General features: G+C 40.4%; 1 protein-coding gene across 4 annotated transcripts in view; it reads right to left on the bottom strand.

The window, feature by feature from the left end:
• The window catches only part of TFDP2 (transcription factor Dp-2), a 171462-nt gene extending 156835 nt beyond the window's left edge, over positions 1-14627 (bottom strand). For all 4 annotated transcript variants that reach the window (XM_082654247.1, XM_082654248.1, XM_082654249.1 and 1 more), the window contains exon 1: positions 14516-14627. The gene's annotated coding sequence lies outside the window, so the exon portion shown is untranslated. The remainder of the gene's footprint in view (positions 1-14515) is intronic.
• Positions 14628-16593: the final 1966 nt, after the last annotated feature.

The raw sequence follows: 16593 nt of genomic DNA, 5'->3' as shown, positions 1-16593 counted from the left end.
TCTATTTTTACTTTTGTTACCTGTGCTTTTGGTATCATGTCCAAGAAATGACTGCCAAATCCAAAATCATAAAGATTCTTACCTATGTTTTCTTCTAAGAATTTAATACTTTTAGCTCTTAAGTTTAGGTCTTTGATTCATTTTGAGTTAATTGTCATATATGGTATAAAGGCCCAATTTTTTTTTTTCACATGGATATCCAGTTTCCCCAACATCATTTGTTGAAAAGACCACCCTTTCCCAATTGAATGGTCTTGGCACCCTTGTCAAAAATAACTTGCCCATATATGCAAGGGTTTATTCTGGGCTATTATATTCCACTGATTTTTATGTCTGTCTTTATGCTAGTACCACATTGCTTGATTACTGTAGCTTTGTAATAAGAAGTGAAATCGGGAAGTCTGAGTCCGCCAGCTTTGTTCCCTTTCAGGATTATTTTGGCTATGTGAGGTCCCTTGAAATTCTATATGAATTTTAGAACGGATTTTTGTTTCTGTTAAAAAAAAGAAATTGGGATTTTGATAAAGACTGCACTGAACTGGTACATCACTTTGTGTGGTATTGACATTTTAGCAATATTAAGTCTTCCAGTCTAGGAACACAAGTTGTCTATTTATTTGTGTCTTCTTTAATTTCGGCAATGTTTTGTAATTTTCCATGTACCAGTGTTTTGCCTCCTTGATTAAGTTTATTCCTAAAGTATTTTATTCTTTTTTCTTTTTCATGCTATCCTGAATGGAATTGTTTTCTTAATTTCCCCTTTGGATTGTTCACTACGTTAGTGTGTAAAAATGCAACTGATTCTTTTGTGTTGATTTTTTTATCCTGCAACTTTGCTGAATTTGTTCATTAATTCTAATAGGTTTGGGTATGTAGAATCTTCAGGGTTTTCTACATATAAAGATCATATTGTCTGCCAATGGAGAAAATTTTGCTTCTTCCTTTCCAATTCAGATGTCTTTTACTTCTTTTTCCTGACTAATTGCTCCGGTTAGGACTTCCACTACTATGTTAAACAGAGTGGTGACTACAGACATCCTTGTCTTGTTCCTGAACTTGAAGAAAAGCTTTCAGTCTTTCACAACTCGGTGTGATGTTAGCTGTGGGCTTCTCCTATAGGGCCTTTTTACATGTTGAGGTAGTTCCTTCTATTCCTAGTTTGTTGAGTGTTTTTATCATAAAGGGTGTTGAATTTAGTCAAATACTTTTCGGTATCAACTGAAAAGATGAACTTTTTAATAAATGGTGCTGGGCAGTCATTCTGAAAAAGATAAAATTAGATCCATATCTCATACCATACACACAAATAAACTCCAAAAGGATTAGAGATCAAGATTTAAAAAATGTAAGTGGGCATATCAACTTAACCAAGGTAAACAAAGTTAAACAAGGTAAATATCACCAATGATAAAACATATTGACATGACGAAGCCCTTGATGAGCTCTGTGAAAGAAAGACACATCATTTTTCGTGGTATTTTTAGTAAAAAGGCATAACCATACTCCAATCATGAGACAACACTGGACAAAGTCAAATAAAGGATATTCTGGAAAATATATGATCGGTACTCTTCAAAAGTGTCAAGGTCATGTAACAAAGAAAAACTGAAGGCTGTTAGAGAATAGAGAATACTAAGGAGAAACAACTAAATGCAATGTGGGAGCCTAGACAGGATCCTGGAACAGAAAAATGTCATTACAGAAAAAAATGATGAAATTCAAATTAAGCTCTGTAGTTTAGTTAATAATATTGTCCTGATGTTAGTTTCTTGCTCCTGATAATTATGCAATGGTTATGAAAAAGTTAACGTTAGGAAGTTGTATCTTTCCTGTAAGTCTAAAATTAGTTTAAAGTAAAAAAGTTTTAAAAAAAGAAATACAGCAATAATTATACCGCTAAGAGTGATAACCATCAAAAGAACTAAAAGCAGATATGGTTAAAGGTAGTTTTACTAATTCATGCTGTTAGAAATCAAGATAGTTCCCCTTGGGGAAGAGGTGTTCGTGACTGGAAAGGGCAGTAGGGTGCTGTTAACCGTCTGTTTCTGGATCTAGGGTGCTAGTTACACTGATGTGTTATTTAGTTAGTGAAAATTTGTCCAATTTTAGGTATCTATCATCTTTCAGTAAAAAAGCAGTTTTTAAAAACATAGTTTTACCTCTGGATAGTGAGATGAAAAATATGAAGAAGATTCTTTTTCAGAAAATTTTAAATTGGTAACTGCCAAATATTAAGACAAGAAGTCAGAAAGGCAAGCATGAGACCCTAAGCCCAGAAGAATACAGAAAGCACAACTGGTCTATTTTATTTCCCCGTCGTCAGCAACTGATCTCCTATATTCCTCTTGAGAAAAAGTGGGATTTGTGCAAGATAACCAAGGGCTAAGACTAAGAGTAGATATAACAGGGGGTATCGGGCTTCCCTGGTGGGGCAGTGGTTGAGAATCTGCCTGCTAATGCAGGGGACACGGGTTCGAGCCCTGGTCTGGGAGGATCCCACATGCCGCAGAGCAACTAGGCCCGTGAGCCACAACTACTGAGCCTGCGCGTCTGGAGCCTGTGCTCCGCAGCAAGAAAGGCCGCGACAGTGAGAGGCCCGCGCACTGCGATGAAGAGTGGCCCCCGCTTGCCACAACTAGAGGAAGCCCTCGCACAGAAACGAAGACCCAACACAGCAAAAATAAATTAATTAATTAACAGGGAGTATCTTCAAGGGAATTATCAGACACAACAAGATTCACACAGTAAGCACTAGATAATGTAAACTGTGAGAGAGCTTCTGATATCGGACATAAAAATTTTACCAAACACACACTGGTTACTTAAGATAGATGTAGATTCAATGTGAAAAATTCATCTAAGTTGCTAGTAGTCACAACATGAAAAAATGCTTCATATTGTTACAGAAAGTCTAAAATATAACTAGATGGTGATCTGAGAATTACTCTACCCTTGATATAATTAGGATAATAAAAAACAGAAAAAGTTTTACACAAATTACTAAGTCAAATGAGTGTCATAGTTCCCTGTTTCCACTCAAGGTCAATCTGAGTCAAAGTGTTTCTTTCCGGGGTGAGTACTGGAGTGAATTTTACACAAACAGGAAGAGGTATTAAATAAGTCAGAGGCTTTTGACCCTAAGATAATACCTAACTAGACAGTCTGAGCTCTATGCTACACTTGATCAGAATGCTTCAATATATACCTAGAGTTAAACGTGAAGAGAAAAAAAAAAAAAATCCTTCTGTACAATATTTTCTACTTTGGTGAAAAGATATGTACTATCATTCTTATTTTCAAGATCAGCTTGGTGCTTTGTGACCACCTAGAGGGGTGGGATAGGGAGGGTGGGAGGGAGATGCAAGAGGGAGGAGATATGGGAATATATGTATATGTAGCGCTGATTCACTTTGTTACACAGTAGAAACTAACACACCATTGTAAAGCAATTATACGCCAATAAAGATGTTTAAAAACACCAACAAAACACATTCCTTGTTGCATATTCAATTCACCAGGCATATCCACAGCCCTGTTGATAACAGCATCATTACCCACTGCTTTTTTTGACTATGAAATACATGCGCTCCTGCTCTGTGACGAACAATAAACACTGCCCCTATTATTTGCTATTATATTTTTATTTTTCTTACTTTTCAGAACACTTTAGCCTTTTTCTCTTCTTTCATCACAACTTTAAGATTTTACATCATTTCATAATACCCAACTTTTTTTCTTTTAGCCCATACATATTTAATTTTTAAACAAGTCAAAAGGACATGTAGCATATAACATAGGCATTAAGATAAATTAAAAATTTATGTTACAAAGGAGTTAGGTTAACGTCTTATCTAAGCATGTCCTTGTTTCTATTCACAGTAAACCAGTCGCTATAACAGATTCACACAGTCATAATCAGGATTTAACCAATTAACTGAAATACAGCTGAAATGAAGATATCACAACATTATACAGAAATGGTCTATTTTTAAATTATAGTAAACAGTGATGCTAGAGAAAGGATGATCAATCAAAAACGGTGGCTAATTTTCAAATCACTTACTTATATTAGGATCAATTCACAATGCTCTAGGAAAAACAGAAACTATACTGGAAAGACTCAACTAAGAAGACCCTATAAAGATGTCTGGGTTCTTGCATTAATGTTGAAGGTCTAAATATTTTATTTTATTATTATTTTTGCTATTTATTTATCTATCTATCTATCTATCTATCTATTTATTTATTTAGCTGGGTGATCAGAGTGACTTTTTTTTTTTTTTGCGGTACGCGGGCCTCTCACTGCTGTGGCCTCTCCCGTTGAGGAGCACACGCTCCGGACGCGCAGGCTCAGCGGCCATGGCTCACGGGCGCAGCCGCTCCGCAGCATGTGGGATCTGCCCGGACCAGGGCACGAACCCGTCTCCCCTGCATCGGCAGGCGGACCCTCAACCACTGCGCCACCAGGGAAGCCCAACTTTTTTTTTTAACATAAGTATAGGTGATTTACAAGATTGTGCTAATATCTGCTGTACAGCCAAATACGGAAGAAAAGGCCTAAACATTTCAGTGACGTAATATAGTGGAGTGGCTAGCACTACAGTCAGACAGATTCATGTTTGAGCCCCAGCTCTGCCACCACTCTCTTTCTAATCCCAGTAAAATAATTTATGTCCTCACCTATAAAATGAAAAACAATTAAACCTATCTCACACACTGCTGGGCAGGACTACATGAGGTCCTCAGCACATTGTCAGTGTTCGCAAAGTAAGCCATTAAAATTCATAATGAATACAAAGCTTTCAGATTTTGGATCTTTATTTTCTCAATCAATCCTAGAAAATATGTTGTGGTCTTTTACATTTTGTAGGTTATGAAAGAACAGCCTTGTAAACAGGATTTCATTTTTTTCAATGAGCTGCTTATATTAGAATCTCTTATTTTCTTTACTTACTATGGTCTTTCTCATTTCACTTGAAATTACTTTCTTTTATTGGGAAGAAGGGTTTTGTAGGTAGTGACCCCTTTCTAAAAAGCCTTTTCCTTAGCATTAGTTTCACATGCTTTTGCTTAGTATTTCAGTTTCTTCAAATTTATTCCTATTTTATGTCGCTTATGTCAAGAGAAGAAATTCAATTGTCTTGAACATTTCCCCCAGTGTGTAACTTCAATTAGCCTATGAAATTAATAACTCGGAACAGATCTTAGAGCTGTAGTATCTAATAGTCCAGATTATCCCAAGAATACTGATGGATCTGATATAACAATAAAAGAAAATAATTTGACTTGGGAAGAAGGAATATTTTAAGTTCCTTCAGAAAGAGCTCATTTATAAGAAATATTTAGCTGCTTTTACACTGTAATTAACTAGTTTACTAATTAATTAAGTTAGCAAGTATTTGCTCAAATGTTAAGGTCAATGGAAGAAGTTACGGCGTTTTTCACAAAGATTTTCAGTGTATGTTTCTCAGAATGTCTCCACAGGTAATATATTCTGTTACCTTTGAACACTGATGTGTTCAACTTAAAAATACATAATCATGGGGCTTTCCTGGTGGCGCAGTGGTTAAGAATCTGCCTGCCAATGCAGGGGACATGGGTTCGAGCCCAGGAAGATCCCACATGCCGCGGAGCAACTAAGCCCATGCACCACAACTACTGAGCCTGTGCTCTAGAGCCCACGAGCTACAACTACTGAAGTCTGCGCACCTAGAGCCCGTGCTCCACAACAAGAGAAGCCACCGCAATAAGCAGCCCGTGCACCGCAATGCAGGGGACACGGGTTCGAGCCCTGGTCCGGGAGGATCCCACATGCCGCAGAGCAACTAAGCCTGTGCGCCACAACTACTGAGCCCGTGCGCCACAACTACTGAAGCCCGCGTGCCTAGAGCCTGTGCTCCTCAACAAGAGAAGCCACTGCAATGAGAAGCATGTACAGAAGTTGTTAAGAGAGGAAATCCTAAGAGCTGTCATCACAAGGAGAACAATATTTTTCTGGTTCTTTAGTTTTGTATCTGTATGAGATGATGGATATTCACTAGGCTTACTGTGATAATCCCTTCACGATGTATGTAGACAAATCATCATGCTGTCCACCGAAACTTCTGCAGTGCTTTTGACAGCTATATCTCAATAAAACTGGAAGAAAAAGAACATATGCAACTAACAAATAGCAGTCAATAAAATCATTTCTAGGCTAAAGAAAGTTTGGAAAAACTGTTAGATGAATGATTCTGCACTAATTGATACATTTTAAGCTACAAAGTCTTTACAAGTAGGAACATTTTGTGAGCATAGTGATTATGTATTTTTTTTTTAATTTATTTATTTTTGCCTGCGTTGGGTCTTTGTTGCTGCGCGTGGGCTTTCTCTAGTTGTGGTGAGCAGGGGCTACTCTTCGTTGTGGTGCGCAGGCTTCTCACTGCGGTGGCTTCTCTTGTTGCGGAGCACGGGCTCTAGGTGCGCAGGCTTCAGTAGTTGTGGCACACGGGCTCAGGAGTTGTGGCACACGGGCTCAGGAGTTGTGGCTCGCTGGCTCTAGAGAGCAGGCTTCAGTAGCTGTGGCACACGGGCTTAGCTGCTCAGTGGCATGTGGGATCTTCCCAGCCCAGGGATCGAACCCATGTCCCCTGCATTGGCAGGCGGACTCTTAACCACTGTGCCACCAGGGAAGTCCCAGAACGGAGTCTTAACCACTGGATCGCCAGGCAGGTCCCACAAACTCATTCTTTAACAACAACATACTTGGTTCTTTTCAAAATAAAACGGAATCTGTTACATAAACTTATTATGCTTTTGAGTATTAAAGAAAAAAAAAAGAAAGATTTCTCTTTTCTAAATACTTTCCCCTATTCTATCCTTCCCTGCACTTAGAATTCTTCAAGGGCTGAGGCTATGTCATGCTCTTCTGTCAGTTCAGTGGCTCACACAGTGCCTGTAAGATAGTAAGCGCTCCATATCTGTCAGCTGAGTGACTCACACACAGACCAGCTGCTGAGGAATCACCATTGCTCCATGCCTACTATCTGGTTGATGGTTCATATCATCTCTAAGAATAAGTAAGGTCAAAAATAAAGAGGGCGGGGGAGGCTTGAATTTAAAAGGCTAGTAAACAGAATAAGGGAGTTGGAAAGTAGTCAAAAATTAAAATCTAATTAGATCATTAAACATTTTTCCAGTGGGGAAGAAAATACTTTAAAGAAATACATGCATTTTAAAAACAGGGACTTCCCTGGTGGCGCAGTGGTTAAGAATCCGCCTGCCGATCCAGGGGACTCGGGTTCGAGCCCTGGTCCGGGAAGATCCCGCATGCGGAGCAACTAAGCCCGTGCGCCACAACTACTGAGCCTGTGTTCTAGAGCCCGCGAGCCACAACTACTGAGCCCACGTGCCACAACAACTGAAGCCCGCGTGCCTAGACCCCGTGCTCCACGACAAGAGGAACCACCGCAATGAGAAGCCCGCGCACTGCAACGAAAAGTGACCCCCCCACTCGCCACAACTAGAGAAAGCCCACGCACGGCAACAAAGACCCACGCAGCCAAAAGCTAATTAATTAATTTAAGGAAAAAACATGAAGGACTTCTCTAGTGGTCCAGTGGTTAAGACTCCACTTTTCCACTGCAGAGGGCATGGGTCTGGGAGCTAAGATCCTGCATGCTGAGCAGTCCAGCAAAAAAACAAAACAAAACAAAAAAGATGATTCTGGCTGCAATGCTTAAGGACTGGAGACAGAAAAAGATCAAAGAAGGAAGGTCAAAAGGAAGCTATTATTGTAGAGAAAAGGAGTGGAGGCCCAGACTATGGTAACAACAGTAGGAATGGCAAGAAACGGACATGGATTACCTTTTTGCTTCAGGTATCTCTGTCAAGAAAAGTTCTCTTCAGATTGGATGGGGTTAAACGAGCATCGGTATCTTGCACAAAATGTGCATTTAATAAATTTAATCAATGAATTAATGGAAACCAAAGCTCAATATAGATGAGAAGATTCTAAAGAGAGTTCCTAACTGCTCTAAGGAAACCTTCAACAAGGTATGTCACTCCCGATGAAATGTCCATGCAGCTGCTAGGGAAAGGGGATCCTGCCAACTACTGATCACCGAAGTTAAATGTAACTCTAGACAAGATTTTAGAGTCATTACTGAGAGAAGTCTATGAACACAGAAAAGCAATAACCAACCTATGCTCCTGGAAATCAGTGTAGTTTCATTAAGGATGAGTAATGACAGATTAATGCTCTTTTTTTTTTGACAGCTATTAAACAGATAGGATTTTTTTTAATGAAGTATATATAAAGTGACCTGGGTTTTAGGAAGGCAATTGTTAAAGTTCCTTATATTTTCCTTGTGAAAACCTAAAACTATTTGAGGTAGATAATGATAAATTAGCTGGATTTCTAATTAGCTGAACAACTTGAATCAAAGAATTAACGGGTTTTTAAAAATCAACATTATGAGGTCTCTAGCAGGGTAAGAGCTCTGCTCCTAGGCCCATCTAGTCAACATTTTAATAATATTTCCATGAAGGCTATGTCAGCATTATCAAAATTACAGTTTATCAAATCTATGGATAAACAAATAAACTTTTTTATTGAATGACCAAATCAAGACTTTTTCTTTTTTTAGAGTCAACATACTGGAACCAATCTGACAAGATAAAATTTAATCGGGATAAATATGAAGTCCTACCAAAAAATATTCTATTAAAGAACTGGGAGAGCATGGACAGAACAACTCAAGAATGTTAGGTGACCACAAAATCAATAATGGGTAATGCACATAGCACTTAAATGCCAGGGACTGTTCTAAATGCTTTACATATATGCATTCATTTATTCCTTAGAAGAACCCTATCAGATAGGTACTATGATAAACCCCATTTTACAGATGAGAAAACTGAGGCCCCAAAATGTTTACATAATTTACTCAAGGTCACCCAGCTGATAAACTGTAGAACCAGGTTTTAAACCCAGGCAGGCTAGCCCCAGAGTTCGCCTTCTTGACAGGACATTATTGTAAATTAACAGTGCCACATGATTGCCAAAGAAGCAAGTCTACCCTTAATCTTAAATCAGAGAGGTAACTTACGGTCTTCTCTACTGGTTAATATCTAATTATGGGTACTACACTTTTAAGAAGAATATATGGATGAACTGACACAAACCCACAAATGAGCCATAAGTAATTTGAGGAGGTGCAAATCAAAACAACAAAATCATTAGAGGAGGTTAAAGACTGAGAATATTTTGTCTAGAAAAGAAACGAATCAGGAGAGTATAGGAAGTATCTTCAAATATTTGAAAACCCACTACAGAGGGGACAGAACTAAAACCAGTGAAGATATAACTTCTAGTTCAGTAAAAGAAATAATTTTATAAAAATTAGAGTTGTCCAAATATCTTTGCCTCAGAAACTATGAATCCTCTCTCCAGAAAAATATACAAATGCACATAAAATTTCCAAGGGTTCACAAATCTACTTTTAATGTATTCATGCCCCATCCTTAGAATCATTTATCCCAAATTAAAACAGAAAAGATTCAAGTATGAAGAGGCAAATATATTTAATAATCTTTAAAACTGATTACAGCTTAAAACTTTATGATCTAAAAAGAACTGAACTTCATGCTTTCTAGTTTCCTCTAAGACACATTAAGATACATGTTACAATAAGAGCTTAAAATATGATGACAGGTTCAGGAAAAAAGTGAAATCAAGTTTGCCAAGCGACAACGTAAACTGACTATAAGTAAGTTCTGACTGTAAGAAATAATGCCTTACTATTTCATCTTTAAAAGAAACATACCTAATTTTAAAGATTAAAAGATGAGGTGCTAATATACTACTAAATAACTAATATTTAATGCCCAAATTAGAAAGTTTCCCCCTCTGCCTTTAAGACTTCATCTTAAACTCTCCCTTCTCATCTTTTAGTCCCGATTAATTGTTAAGATTGACAAACTAAGAAACAAGGGACTAGAAGTCAGAATACTAGGTTCTACTTCACTATTTTTGTCATGAATTTAATTTTGGCTTAGTCTGTTTCCTCACCACATTCTACGAACTTTCATATACCTAAATAGCCTTTAAAAATGGTGAAGTCCATATTAACAAATTGAAGGAGAAAAACCATATGATCATCTCAATTGATGCAGAGAAAGCTTTGGACAAAATTCAACACCCATTTATGATAAAAACCCTGCAGAAAGTAGGCATAGAGGGAATTTTCCTCAACATAATAAAGGCCATATATGACAAACCCACAGCCGACATCATTCTCAATGGTGAAAAACTGAAACCATTTCCACTAAGATCAGGAACAAGACAAGGTTGCCCATTCTCACCGCTATTATTCAACATAGTTTGGAAGTTTTTGCCATAGCAATCTGAGAAGAAAAGGAAATAAAAGGAATCCAAATTGGAAAAGAAGTAAAGCTGTCACTGTTTGCAGATGACATGATACTATACATAGAGAATACTAAAGATGCCACCAGAAAACTACTAGAGCTAATCAATGAATTTGGTAAAGTAGCAGGATACAAAATTAATGCACAGAAATCTCCGGCATTCCTACACACTAATGATGAAAAATCTGAAAGTGAAATTAAGAAAACTCTCCCATTTACCACTGCAACAAAAAGAATAAAATATCTAGGAATAAACCTACCTAAGGAGACAAAAGACCTGTATGCAGAAAATTATAAGACACTGATGAAAGAAATTAAAGATGATACAAATCGATGGAGAGATATACCATGTTCTTGGATTGGAAGAATCAACATTGTGAAAATGACTCTACTACCCAAAGCAATCTACAGATTCAATGCAATCCCTATCAAACTACCACTGGCATTTTTCACAGAACTAGAACAAAAACTTTCACAATTTATATGGAAACACAAAAGACCCCGAATAGCCAAAGCAATCTTGAGAACGAAAAATGGAGTTGGAGGAATCAGGCTCCCTGACTTCAGACTATACTACAAAGCTACAGTAATCAAGACAGTATGGTACTAGCACAAAAAAGTTGGGATCTCGCCAACGTGGCTCCCCAGCCGCCTCCGGGGCAGGCTACCTAGATCAACGGAACAGGATAGAAAGCCCAGAGATAAACCCACACACATATGGACACCTTATCTTTGATAAAGGAGGCAAGGATATACAATGGAGAAAAGACAGCCTCTTCAATAAGTGGTGCTGGGAAAACTGGACAGGTACATGTAAAAGTATGAAATTAGAACACTCCCTAACACCATACACAAAAATAAACTCAAAATGGATTAAAGACCTAAATGTAAGGCCAGACACTATCAAACTCTTAGAGGAAAACATAGGCAGAACACTCTATGACATAAACCACAGCAAGATCCTTTTTGACCCACCTCCTAGAGAAATGGAAATAAAACCAAAAATAAACAAATGGGATCTAATGAAACTTAAAAGCTTTTGCACAGCAAAGGAAACCATAAACAAGACCAAAAGACAACCCTCAGAATGGGAGAAAATATTTGCAAACGAAGCAACTGACAAAGGATTAATCTCCAAAATTTACAAGCAGCTCATGCAGCTCAATAACAAAAAAACGAACAACCCAATCCAAAAATGGGCAGAAGACCTAAATAGACATTTCTCCAAAGAAGATATACAGATTGCCAACAAACACACGAAAGAATGCTCAACATCATTAATCATTAGAGAAGTACAAATCAAAACTACAATGAGAAATCATCTCACACCAGTCAGAATGGCCATCATCAAAAAATCTAGAAACAATAAATGCTGGAGAGGGTGTGGAGAAAACAGAACCCTCTTGCACTGTTGGTGGGAATGTAAATTGATACAGCCACTATGGAGAACAGTATGGAGGTTCCTTATAAAACTAAAAATAGAACTACCATACAACCCAGCAATCCCACTACTGGGCATATACCCTGAGAAAACCAAAATTCAAAAAGAGTCATGTACCAAAATGTTCACTGCAGCTCTATTTACAATAGCCAGGACATGGAAGCAACCTAAGTGTCCATCATCAGATGAATGGATAAAGAAGATGTGGCACATATATACAATGGAATATTACTCAGCCATAAAAAGAAACAAAACTGAGTTATTTGTAGTGTGGTGGATGGACCTAGAGTCTGTCATACAGAGTAAAGTCAGAATGTGAAAAAGAAATACCGTATGCTAACACATATATATGGAATCCAAGAAAAAAAAAAGATCATAAAGAACCTAGGGGCAAGACAGGAATAAAGACACAGACCTACTCGAGAATGGACTTGAGGATATGGGGAGAGGGAAGGGTAAGCTGTGACAAAGTGAAAGAGTGGCATGGACATATATACATGTAACAGATACGTAAAACAGATAGCTAGTGGGAAGCAGCCACATAGCACGGGGAGATCAGCTCTTTGTGACCACCTAGAGGGGTGAGAGGGAGGGAGACACAAGAGGGAAGAAATATGGGAACATATGTATATGTATAACTGATTCACTTTGTTATAAAGCAGAAGCTAACACACCATTGTAAAGCAATTATACTCCAATAAAGATGTTAAAAATAAATAAATAAAAATGGTGAAGTGCAATGTAAATATACGACTCATGCATTATGCATAAAACATAAAATATCAATAACAAGAAAACAAAGCCTGTCTTTCTACAATGCTAAAAAAAAAAGCAAATGTATATTCACATTTCAATTCCTAATTACAAAAAGCAATCTTTGAATCCTTCAGGTTGTTTTAATGTATAATTTCCATCCACAAATGCTTTCCACATTAAGGATAAACATATCTGTGCACCCAATTTCAAGTTGTATTGAGGGGACATAGCTCACAGTTAAGAATTTGGGGTGCAAGGGAAAAACCTGAAGGTGCCAGTCGGAAGACACATTTCCAAGAGTTGGGGGGAAAAGTACATGATCACAAAATGGTAACTTGAAGTATTAAACGCTTGAAACTTCTGTTTTCCCTCTTAATTAAACAACTAGACATAAAGAGAACTCCAAAATAAGAGTTTAATGAGTCTCGGGCCTTTATTAAATATAAGCACCACATTGCTGAAACTGCAACTGTACTGCCAGAACAGGGCTACAGACACCATGTCTGCCATGAGACTAGACTCTAGTTCCAGGCACAAGATGTTCTAACAAATAACAAATGCATCAAGAGCCAGCACAGAAGTGTGACAGAATCCGGGGTCTCGGCATTTGATTTTTCTCCGGGTGCTACTTGAGAATGGACACTGCCATTAAAGATTTATTACAGTAACAGGATAGTGATAAAGCTTTAGCTAAATTATAGGCCAACCAATGAAATGGAAAAGCAACATGCAATATCAGATCAACTAAATTATTTTCTGTATAATTTTGTACAGAGGTAGGGTCATGATTACACCGTACAGAGGACAGATGAATAACCTCGACTATACCTATTAGGTGAAGATGATTTCAAGCCATTAAGAGAAAAGAAAAGTGGCCCAGAAAAAAATTAGGCTATAGAAATCAAATGAAAAAACACAACACTAAGATTTGGGGGAGAAAGGGGAAGGAAGGGAATGAGCTACTGACTTACTAAAAAGAGAGCAAAGAAGTGGGACAGGGAGTCTGAGCCCTCAGAGCCAGAATGAGGAAAAGTATTCAAAGCCTCAAAGGGAGCTTCAGCAGTGAATACGGAAAGGGATGAGCCTGTTAACCATTTCAACGGAAAAAGAGAAACAATACGGGGAAGTTTTCTAAACCATCATTCACGGGGGTCAGTTAAATGCCTAACTCAAGCAGGGCAGGGCAATTAATAGGAGGTGAGCTTTGTTCCAAATGGTGACACCGATTAGTCCATTTCCTCCTGGCAACACCCTCAATAGGTGGATACTATTTTACAGATGAAGAAACTGAGACCACACAACGCCAGGTAACAGAGACTGGTACCAGAGACGGAGCACTCATCCCCTTAGTTGCACTGTCTCCCTGCAAGAGCCTATAAAAATCTTTACCCTTTTCTGTGAAGAGAGACCTTGGCTTTCCGGAATTTCTCAAAGGAGTCTGGGCCCCAAAAGTGACCCTCTACTTGTGAGAAAAGTTCCCGTATAGAGGCTACGAGGCTCTTCCAAGCGCACGAGGCTTTAGAACTCTGAAATACACCTGGTAGAGATGGAAAACCAGACACAGAAGCCATGCTTCTCCGCTGAAGATACCGAGAAAGTAGAAAGCAGCCCTTCCTCTCTTCCACGAGGCGTGACTCAGGGACGGTGCCTCCCCCAATTTGCTCTGTGTCTGTGTGTGGCTGGGGGGGCGGGGGGGGACCGGGGGGGAGGGGCGATCTCCGGTTTCCGACTCTCTTCCCCAGACATTCAAGGGTTACTCGGCCAGGCCTGGAAGAATGCGTAGGAATAAACAGATGGGACTCGGGGTGACAAGGGGACCCGGAGGCGCAGGGAGGGGAACTGCCCAGGAACACGCCGGGCCGGGTCCAGAGGCCCTCGGCACGGAGCCCGCGCCCGCACCCTGAACCTTACCGCCGCTTGGCTGCAGAAAACGAGGCGACCGCCCAGGGCTGTTCTTCGAGCCTGGGGCACGTCTTAAGGCGCCGCCGCTCCAGTGACGCCCGCGGCTGGCGGCGGCCGGGTCCCGGCCGACTCGCACGCCGGGCAGGCTGGCGATCCGCGGCCTGCCCAGTCGAGGCCCTGGAGTTCGAGGCCCCGGGACGCCGACCGCGCGCGCGCCCCTGAGCCTGCCCAAAGAGGAAGGGTCAGGGCGCGCCCGCGTACCGAGCAGCGGCGGCGGCTGCAGCCGAGACCGCTGGCAGCTTCGTCCGCCCTCGCCCGGCCAAGCCACTGCCCCGCTTCCCCCGCGCGAGCTTTGGCGGCGGAGCAGCACGGTGAGCGCCGATTGGCTCTCGGGATGAATGTCGTACGGCACCTCTTCCCACGGATTGGCCAGGCCTGCGGTGCGTGCGAGGAGTAAACAAACCCCGCCCCGAGGTTTCCCAAAGAGAGGAGGGGGCCGCGAGGTGTAGCAGCGGGGCGTCAGGCACTGTGCCGGGTCCCTGGGTTGTCCACTGCAGGTTCTCAGTGGGTCCCCCGCAGGGATCTCGCCAACGCGGCTCCCCAGCCGCCTCCGGGGCAGGCTACAGGCCTGAGGCCTAAAATTTATAGACACACCCTTCCCCGCCCCTTCCCCCGGCTTGGGTGGGAATCTTGACTTTTCCATCCACCCCCATCCCCCCGGGCCCAAGCAGGAAAACCCCCATCTCTCTTAGAAAAGGAGGAACTAGGTCATCCCTAGTTCCCAAGCACAACTCCGTCCCCAGTCACTTGATGGGTCACCTCCGGGGCAGCAGCATGGAGGGGCATGGGGACGAGTGATTGAGGCCACGTGTGGGGACGAGTGTGCGGTAAATTATTCAGACAGGGGTTAGAGACCGCTGGGCATGTGGCTTCTTCAGTACACAGGCAAGTAAGATCCAAACCGGGCCAGGTCACCACGTCACGTGGAAGCTGAAGAGAAAATCGCAGCTCCCACCCCCTAAATACCTGTCCATTTAGTTCAATATTAATACATTTTGTGCCTATCTGAAAACCATGTGGGAGCTTACATTTTAGTGGGGTGGGAAGGACAATATGCAAAAGAAATAAGCAAAATATAAGCTATGTCACATGCTGGGACATGCTTTGGGGAAAATATGTAGCAGAGAAGGTGTTTGAGGGATGGCTTGACTTAAATAGAGTGCTCGGTGAAGGCAGCAGGAAAGGCGCCATTTAAATAAATGCCTAAAGGAACTGGGGGAGGTGAGAAAGCACCTTTGGACCTTTCTCTGGGGTGGAGTGGAGAGATAATTTCTGCATAATTGTACGTAGATAAAGTCCTAGGTGGTCAAGAATGCTGAATGCAGTCTCCTTGGACTCATTCTAAAATGCAAAAACCCCAGTGGAGTCATTACCTTGCATTTTGCAATAACAAATCAATAAGATTTATTTAGTTTCCACAGAAATTGTGTGGTTTCAACTTAAATACTTTTCAAACATCGTAAGCACAAAGATACAAAAATGAGGAAAACAGACGGAAACCTCCATCCTCAAGGAGCTCAGTCTATCAGGAGAGATGGATTGTTAATCACCTCAGGTCAAAGTGTAAACTGTCCAAGTAGAAGTAGATGCAGAGCTGTGCTTGGGCTAATGGGGGAGGGAGAAGCAGTGGATGTTATTAAGGAACTGTACCTCGGAATCTCTTTATCTATGAAGACAACTCAGTGCTAAATTTTGGAGCAAGGCTATGGCAATCAGGGATTCTCTAACCTCTTTGTAAATTTTTAAGGTGAGAGTCGGAAGATAATATTAAGTTAAACCACATGAAATTGTTAATATTTGGCAATTTTCATATGACTCGTAGAGTTAATATGAGGATTTTGCTATGCAATACATATAGTAAGTGTTCAATAAATAATGGTGATTATTATGATCATTTGATAATAGTGCTTTTGAAAAGAATGATTTAAAAGTCAATGTTTCATAACACCTTCCAACGCCTTGAAGTAAAATGGGCAGTGCAAGTTTCAAATTTTCCATATACTGGTTTGATCTAGCTGTGAATTTCC

Source organism: Grampus griseus, assembly GCF_964374135.1.
Source record: "Grampus griseus genome assembly, chromosome: 5".
Lineage (NCBI taxonomy): Eukaryota > Metazoa > Chordata > Mammalia > Artiodactyla > Delphinidae > Grampus > Grampus griseus.
This window is presented reverse-complemented; position numbering and strand designations above follow the sequence as displayed.